Source organism: Grammomys surdaster, unplaced genomic scaffold (assembly GCF_004785775.1).
Source record: "Grammomys surdaster isolate TR1022 unplaced genomic scaffold, NIH_TR_1.0 125692, whole genome shotgun sequence".
Lineage (NCBI taxonomy): Eukaryota > Metazoa > Chordata > Mammalia > Rodentia > Muridae > Grammomys > Grammomys surdaster.
Genome location: NW_021620528.1, coordinates 311490 through 321429, shown reverse-complemented (window position 1 = coordinate 321429; position 9940 = coordinate 311490). Strand labels below are relative to the sequence as shown.

Sequence of the window (9940 nt, the reverse complement as noted above, 5' to 3'; positions counted from 1 at the left end):
CCAGGTTTCTTTCCTTTTGATTATCTTATAAATCATCATCCCATACCCCAACCCTTTGATTCTTAAGAGACAGAAAACATACAGTTTTTATTAACATTGCAAAAGACATCAGAGATTTTTCTGCCTTTGTTAAGCACAGACAATAAACTAGCTGGGTAGGACCCTGCCCTGAAATTACAATTTCTACCACACCTGGGCCTAACCTCACTCTGTCTTAAGCTGACTTTGAAGTCAGAAATCTGCCTGCTTTGTATCTTTCTGACAAGCTGGATCATAGTGTAGCTGCCTTTGTTTCTTTAGATTGATGCAGCCCCTCATATAATTCATATTGCATCCTTAATTTTTTCATAGTTGAGAAATTATATATTTTGAACTTGTGTATTTAAAGCTCTTTCCTATAGCCTCAAGGGCTGTCCTGAAGGTTCCAGGATTTACCATTTTGCTGAGACATTAGCCACACCTTCAGCTGCTGGACTCACACTGATTATCATGGAGTCATTGTGAAATATCTACACTATCACACAAACGATCCTTATGTCCACAGTAGCCATTGACTACCATCCTGGAGGTTCACATTGGGAGCCCTGTCTCAAGGGCAGGAGCCAATTCACTCTGTCCCCACCACTCCGGGCTCTGCAGTCAGTTGCATGGGAGGCACTGACGTCACAAAATGACCAACAATTTGGTCCACAGTAGAGTTTAAGAGTGGTAGAAAGGAAATCCTGTGAGGAAACATCTCAGCTCTGATTTCCATAACAGATTCTAAGCAGAGACCACTAAGAATGTACATTATTTTGGTAAAATGTCGTGTTTTGTTTGAACTCACTGAGAGGTGCTCTGGAAGCATTTTTGCAGCTAGTACATCTATGTCAAGTGTCCCTTGATCCTTGTCCAGAGATGGGCTGTCTCCCTAGCTCTGTGACATTCTGAAAGGGGAGAAGAACGTGCGGCCTAAAGATAAAAACATGCCCTTCAGGACACAGAGAAGAAAACTACTTCCAAAAGATGTTACTCTTATTTATCCATGATATAAAGGTGCCTGTCATAGGAAAGAAGAGCCAGAACTTCAGTCTGGGAAAGTCATCTAAGGAGAGAAGGGTTAGTCAGGAACTCTAGCTTACTGACTCAATCTCCCAGGTTATTTCTGCTGTGTGTTGGGTGTACACAATCCTTTGGTATTTTTCCTTTTTTCTGGAACCCTCACCCTAGGATACACTGTGGTCTGTCTGGGACTCTATCAGAAAAACTACCAGGCTGCCTAAACAGGGATTCCAAGCACATTTCTGTTTAGTGTTGCCAAGTTCTTGGAATGGTGATCTCACCATCCTGCTCTTGCTTGGTCTTTCACTTGGAGACTTTATATGGAGCTCTGCTTTGCTTACGACTCAACAGGTAACTAGAGCTGGTTGCCTTAAAAGGGCTTCCCAGTCAATTTCTGCTGGATGTATTCAGTTGCTGGTTTGATGTTTTGTTATATATGAATGTATGTATCTATCTTTTACTACGGCTTGCCCTGTATTTGAGAAATTCGCTCATATACATGGTTCTTGACCAAACACAGAACCACTGCAATAGGCCTTTATTTTTACACAGCTGCACCCATACAGATTAAATTTAGGCCAGCAAATATGGTCAGGTTTTTCATTTCACTGAGAATCCTCCCACTCTGAAGGGGCATCTTCTCCTGTGAGCTTGTTTTACTTTTATACTTTTACCATTTTATGCTATTTGCTTCTTATTTCTGAGTTCTGTTTTCTCTTCCTTCTGGATGTCTGTATTCACTTTGAAGGTTTCTCACTACCAGATTCTAAGTTCTTTTTTCAATTCGCACTTACATGATTATTTGACATGCATTTCAATATTCTTTTTTTTCCATAAATGTCAGGCTTCTTTCCCTTTTAACTCATCTTTTCATTTCAAGGAAACTTGTGAATGAAGGGAATTGAATACATAATCACAATGTTTATAAATAAGCTGTATGCTCATTCATTTTTAAAGTACCTTAAAGGTGAAATTTCCTCACATTTAAGTAAAAAGTCTCTCTTACATCACAATCCTAAATGAAAATAGTTTGAATTGATTAAAATATCAAAATATTATTCTATATTTTTATGGAAATGGTGTCTATATATATATATATATATATATATATATATATATATATATATATGTTTATATATATATATGAACCAGGGACAATGAATCCAGAACATTTTCTGAAGTATTAAATGGGGTTTCATGTCAATATTGTAAATCCTTCCCAGGTCTCGCTGTATCTTCCTTAAGTGCTTGCCTTGCCCTATATTCTAGCTGTATTTGTTGTTGTTTCCTTTTTTTTTCTGTAGAGATAGGGTCTCATTCTATATGACATTGGACTTGCCTAAAACTTAATATTGTGTTACTTTAGCTGCCTTTGTAATGTATTATATAAACTATGGAGTTTAATTGACTTTGAAATATGAACCATCTGCAGCTTGAAAAAAAAGGACAAAGTACAAACAAAACAAAATAAAACAAAAAACAACAAAATAACCTTCTAATAACATGACACTGAATTTCTGTATGACAATGTCAATGTTCAGAATAGCGAGTCATTCACTGAAATTCTCAGATCTTCCACATAAGCTACATAAATATGTCAAATCCTTACAATTACCTTTATTTTTTTGAAAACTTAATTTCAGTGCAGTGGACACACACTTTGGGTTTTATCCTTTCTAAAACTGTTGATTCGACAGATTTGAGATGGACCTTTAATTACTCTTAATTTTTTCTTCCCCTTTTTGTCTCTTCTATTTTCATACACATCTTTTTTCTTTTAAAAATGTATTTTGTTGTATATTCATCTCCTCCTCTCTCTCACTCTGATTGTGTGTGTAAATGTGTATACATGTATGCATATGTGCGTATATGCATGAGGGCTCCTGCAGGGACCAGATGGCATTATTGGATCTCCTTGAGTTGGAGGTACAAGTAGTGTGAGGTGCCTTACATAGGTGCTAGCTGCTGAACGTGGGTCCTCTACAAAACCAACAAGTGTTCATGAGCCCTGAACCATCTTTTCAGCCCTCTTACCTACTGAAGAGTAAAATGTAACAACCTACACACAGGTAAAGCTAAAATTCTAGATGTGGAACAGAAAAAGAAATCATTAAAACTACAAATATGTGAACTGTTTTTGTTTGTTTGTTTGTTTGTTTGTAAACACACAAAGAATAGAAAAATGATTCCTTGAAACATTTAACTTAGGATTTTCCTATTTATGGAAAAGTTAAGAAGTGGAAGTCAGTAAGTTGTTAGAAGGGACAGCTTAGGAGTCAGTGTCACAATTAATTGACATAATCCTGACAATTCTCTTCCTGTTAATGCGATCCTTGACTGATGATATGCTTAAATTATACATGGATATGATGCTTTGTATCTGGTGGAAAATGGTCTTGATTTCTAACAGATGAATGCCCTAATTTGACATCAAACGAAGCCACCTTTGAGAAATCAACTCCTGCAATCTAGCTGAGGGAGAATTGTGCCATTTAATGTATTCATTCCCAAGATAACAGCAGCAGCTTCAATAAAATTATCTGTCATTTCTTCTGCTTTTGAAAGACTAATCATAGTTTCATATTAAGAAATGTACAGAAAAAGAGAGATTCCTTCTTCAAATATATTTGAATCCCAATACCTTATATGCTGCATTTTGTAGCCATCAAAATTATTTTGCATATCTCTAAAATAGGAGTGTCTTTAAATTGCTACCTTTCAAAAATTATTAAAAATTTTGTAAAAGTCTTCATAATTTAGAAACTTATTTACTATTATTCTGGAATATGTAATGTATATCATAAAACTATAGTAGTAGTGAGTTATGACTCAGGAAATTCTGTGAGAGTAGAAAAATGAATAGGTAATTCATACAACTTTAATAAATAATAGACTGATAAAAATTGAAGAGATGAACATTATGTGAATAAATGAAGATGTCTCGTATTTGAGTTATATTATAATAGTTTGTGGGTTAAGTGGTATTAAATGTGAGTTTTAATAAGATTTGATATGTAATATCAGAGAAGCTGAACTATAATCTTTAGAAGAAATCCTGCTTAAAAAGGAGAAACCCATTAACAAAGAAAAATACTATGACATGTTAGTTTCTATCATGATAAACATATGAAAATTGAAGATATTTAACACATATTGTTAAAATAAACATAGTACTGGTATGATATTTCATGAGTATGCATATTTTAATATAATTTTAATAAACATACATACTGGCCTCCCTAAGAACATTAACTTAAATCCAAAAGAAATGTACTAAAATATTTAAATACTTAATCTATGTGGCAGAGAGCTAAGCATTCTGCTTTTCTATAAAAAGCATAGTTAACTTGTAAAATAAATTTTTAGAAAACCTTTGCATGTTTTCCCCTTTAACTAGTCATGTGCTGCTTAAATTTGTTATTTCAGACAAGGTTCCAGAGACTTGTAAAATTAAGCAACATATTTAAGTGTTTAATAAGTAAATCATTTCTATGAAAAAAATGGGTTTGATAAGAAATCAATCAAACAAACAAACAACCCAAACAGTCAGTTGCATGAAAAGAAACAAAATCCTGAGATATGGCAATGGAAATAGAGATAATATTTTCAAATATTTTAATAAAAAATACAGTGTAGAGAGAATATCTTGTGTATTGTATGGATACACCACTTATCAATAAAAAAAAAAAAAACCACAACTATAGGAAAGGGTAGACTAGAAGGTGAGACATCTAGTAGGGAGACTAAATTCTGGGAATTTGCCAAGGCACATGGAGGAGATCAGAAGCACAGAAGCTGAGCAGAAGTAATCAGCCATGTGACAAAACTTAGATTAGACTAAATGGGATATGAGCTAGTCAGAGAACAAGACAAAGCTTATGGAGTAGGTATTTGTAAATGTATGTTAGTCTCAGAGTCATTATTCCAAGAACTTGGGCCGGGAGGAAAAGCACTCACTCAACAATACAGACAACAAAACTTCCAGCCCATTAAAAAAATTCATATGATATCTATACAGTGATATAGGAAAGTTATGTGGTGCTTCAAGGTGTATATTGAACAAGACCTGTTTTACTTTTAAATGATGCATCCACCAGTAGAACTAGATAAATTCAAGTGTATACTAAAATGACAGAAATGAGAAACGAATACTTTAAATAAGTAAATCATCCTCCAGGTAACACATACCTGAGATCACTGACATTAGAGCACAAATATCACTAAGGTGACTGTGTAAAAACATGAAAGACTGTGAATTATAAAATGATAAGGCCCTGAGTTTAATTTAAAAGAATCAGAAAGAGGCCCGGAGAGATGGCTTAGTGGGTAAAAGTTGTTGATGCCAAGGCTGACAACCTGAGTATGATACCTAGGATCCACCTGGTAGAAGGACAGACCTATTCCAGGAAGTTGACCTTTTACTTCTATACACTAGTGTCAGGATGTACGCATGTGTATGTGTGTTTTCTCTCTCTCTCTCTCTCTCTCTCTCTCACACACACACACACACACACACACACACCACATATATACAAGCAGTAAATAAATACAATTTTTACAATAGCAAATAATGTAAAATTATTTTATTTTTAAAAAATTTGCCACAAACTGTTAAAAGCCAAACTTTATTAGAATAAGAAGTTTATATTGTCATTGGTAAAGAAGTGGAATATGAGAATCCCTTCTAAGATTAGATTAGTTTACAAAATTAAACCCGTATTCATTATTAAAAGACACATACTTTGGTTTCTTCTCTGAGTCCTGATGCACGTTTACAGTTTCTGAGAGTGGATTGTTCAGGATAAATATTCATTGTTATAGACTATCTTGAAAACTGTATGATCAGGTGTCTGCTTTAAAATTTTTTTTCTTTACTCATATCAATTTTATAAATGTATGGTTTCTTTCATGGGTTAATTCCTTATGAGCAAATTAATAATGTTATTTTTTGCTTCATACATTAGGATGTTTAACCTCTCTTTTGTGTTTATATTTATGTATATCACAATTCACTCAATTAAGTGAAAAAATCAAGACCCAATTTTGATTGACAGTGCATGAATCACATACTATTTTATAGTATAGTATATCGATTATTATAGATATGCTAGTTAATGTAAAAGAATTAATTTTGTAAAATTATTAATTATTTTCTATCCAAGAAGACAACACATCTTTTCATTTATTGGGTTCTTACTCTCTAGCCTTTAACTAATTTTAAGGTTTTATAAAACCTTAAATAAGTATTCCATGCTTATTTTTTGACTTGTTTATGAATTTATTTAGCATGGCATAAAACCATACGTATGGTTTTGAACATTGCTTGAAAAGTATTTTTTTCAGTGGCACACGAAGTAACACAAATAAAGCAAAATAAACTTTTTTGCAAAGGTGCTCCATGACCCAAACCCTACAAGCAAGGACTTTGTACCACAAGAACCTCTGACTTAGTTTATATCTAACAGAACAATTATATATCAATGAGAAGACTCTTTCTCACTGTCCAAGATTCAGCCTCACAGTCTACTTCAGATTGATTGTTTTGAGAAATAGGCAAAGGAAATACAAAGACAGAGGTGCAAGGTGATAACAAACATTTACTAAGGGTACTGGGGCAATAAATCAAGGAACAGTAGCTTTCCAATGTGTCAATTACTTCTTGAACAAACCCATATTTCTTAACAAAAGAACCTGACAGAAGGGGAAATGAGAGTAGGCATAAAGTTGGCGAACATAATTGGCAGAAGAGATAGGAGTTCTCACATGATAGACATATGTTGTACCATTGGTCTATACCTCCAGCCCACATCTTAAGTTACCAGTTATTGCTAGAATCTAGGGAATCCTAATAGAGCTAAAAAATTGTATCAAAACTTGTTTTCCTAGATACTGTTTGGAAGATGACAATGAGGGAGGTGGTGGGAAAGGATGAATCTTTTTTTTTTTGGAGTTTAAAACCAAATATTTAATGTTTTCATTAAACTGTTTCGATACAATTTCAAACAAATGCCAACTGAAAGACAACGTTCAAAAATTCTGAAGAAGCAAGCTTCCAGACAAGGAGCACGCCGTCTCCTTCCATTCTAGCCACAGCACTCGTGTTCAGTCTGGAGCAGTCGCCAGCCTTATCCAGATTATCGAGTATTCACCACATCATCAATTTTCAGAATGCTCCGCACAGTCTCAGTTGCTAGGGTCAAAGCACTGACTGACACCAACAGAGGCTGAACAACCATTTCCTCCAAAATATTGGAGATCCCACCCTTTCGGACATTAATGCCTGTAGTTCTTTCTCCTTGGGCATGGCAGTTTCTTAGTTCTGTTACTGTAGAAATGGGATTCAGGCCAGCATTTTCAGCTAGTGTAGATGGAATGACTTCCATAGCGTCTGCGAAAGCAGAACACAGTAGGATTCCATACCACTCAGTGTTCGAGAATACTCAGTCAGTCTGAGGGCCAACTCTATTTCTGGAGCACCACCTCCTGCAATAAGAGCTCTCTTCTTTACTAAGCATCGAATAACACAGAGAGCATCATGAATGGAGAGCTCAGCTTCTTCAATCACCAGCTTGTTAGAACCACGTACGACAATTGTAACTGTTTTGCCTGGGCTTGTACAACCTGTAATCTTGAATAGTTTTCCAGAACCATTTAAACTGACTTCCTCTGCTAACTCAGCAGAACCCAGCATGTCAGTAGTGAACTGGTCAATGTGAGCAACTGGTTTGGTTCCAATAGTCTTACAGATGAATTCAATGTCTTCTCTTTCAATGTCCTTAACCACCATAATCTTCATCTTATTCAGAAAATGTAATGCAAGATCACTAAGCGCATCTCTTAGGATAGACTTCTGTATGAGAAGGACATTACATCCTGTTTTCTTAATTTGCTTCACCAAATTTAAAATATAGGCTCGCTCTTCTCAAAGTACTCAATCCACCTGGGCATAATCAGATACTACTATTTGATTATCCATAGCTGTTTTAGGAGCAGATAAGCAAAACTGAATAAGCCCAATTTTAGCCTTTTCAACTCTTGTTATGCCAGAATTTGCCACTTTCTGCGTGAGAACAAGGCCTTCCACCAGCTCACAGTCATCTATTGTCCTACCAAGCTTCTTAACTATTTTAATATCTCTAAGGTCTACACTGGTAGCTGTGGCTGGGTCAATCACTTTCATCACCGCATTGACACTCATTGGAGAGAGTAGACTTGAATATTGAGAGACAACCTTTGAATTCAATGAAGTGGTTGCACTATTTAACAAAGTTTCTCTGTCGCTCAGCTGCACAGGTCGAGACATGTCATAAAGGAACTCAAGACCCTTTTCCAGAGCTTTCTGGAATGACTCGGAAATGATGGTTGGATGGATACCTTTCTGCAGAAGTTTGGTACAGGAGTCTAAAAGAGAGCCAGCAATGATGACAACTGACGTGGTGCCATCCCCTGCTTCTATGTCTTGAGCTTTAGACAGTTCCACCAGCATTCTGGCTGCTGGGTGCAACACTTGCATTTGTTTCAGAATGGTGGCACCATCATTTGTAATGGTCACATCGCCTTTTCCATCTTGAATCATTTTGTCCATTCCTTTAGGTCCAAGGCTTGTTCTAACGGCATCAGCAACCGCTTTGGCCGCGGAAATGTTGCTGAAGCGGATCTAGGCCGGCTTGTCGCGGTCCTGGTAGGCGCCTTTCCTGCGGTTGCCCGGCCTTGCGGCGGCCCCGCTTCGGGTAGCTACGTTCTCCGGCATGGCAACCTTGGTGGCTTCTGTGCGGGTTCAGGAGGACCGATAGACCTGCCTGCTGTGGAGTAACGGTCTCTCAAGGATGAATCTTTTAGCAGCTATCTGTACCTTTCCAAATATGTAATCAATACTCTAAGTATCAAGCATAAAACTACTCTTTATTTGTTTGTTTGTTTGTTTGTTTTCAGCAGTACTTTAAAAAGTATCTTTTTTATGTTTGCCTCCATGTTTCATTCCAGAGCTTGTCAACTCTTCAGTAAAATACATGAAACTAGAAATTGTCACACAGTGTGGGGTAATCTAGGAGTAGAAAAATATATTTAATATTTTTTGTCTCTCAGGTAGAAACCTTTAAGTTGGAATGAATCCAGCAAGCCAGAAATGAATATATATATATAGTGTGTGTGTGGTGCGTGTATGTGCGTGTATGTGTGTGTGTGTGTGTGTTGTATGTACATGGTTGCATGCCATGGTGCAGGTCTTAAGAAGTGGGGGAGGGAATGGGGTGGGTTGGATATTTATGATATGGAAGTAGAAGAGGTCTACAGCTAGTATATTTTAATCGAGATGAGGTGCAAGCAGGAATCAGAGAAAAGCAGAATTTGTAAGAGACAAAGAAAGCTATGGATGAATGAAAAAGCATAGAGAACCCTACTAATTTATATGCTAATGAAAATACTATTTAACAAAGAAAAGAGTTTGAATCCAAGTACCCTACATAGAGTGGATAATACTATTCCCTAAAGCCATAGGTTTTCAAACCAATATTCTAGTGCCAAGTGTCAGATAGTCTCCTACTAGTTGGCAAGGCTGCCTCGAGAGGTACCAAAACAACACAGGCTACTATCCGGCAGAAGAGGATTTTAAGAGCCCATTGATGGTGATGCCACATATTTTGGACACAGAAACCATAGAAATCATGCTACCTGTTATCTGTTTATTTACTAGTGTATGTATGTATTTATGAATGTATCCAGTCATTTGTTCTATCTTTAAGTTGAACGTTAAGTGAAATTACCACTGTATATTACATTTTCAATATAAATATGTAAATAATGTATGATTAAGCATAAATATATGCCATTATCTTTCTATACATTGCTTTGAATGACAAGAGCATCTTGTAGTCAATTCTTCAACTTTTAGTTAAATATT

At 36.0% G+C, this 9940-nt stretch overlaps 1 pseudogene; it reads right to left on the bottom strand.

Annotated features, from left to right (window-relative positions):
- Window positions 1–6984: 6984 nt before the first annotated feature.
- LOC114639286 lies at window positions 6985–8791 on the bottom strand (annotated as a pseudogene).
- Between the last annotated feature and the right edge of the window lie 1149 nt (window positions 8792–9940).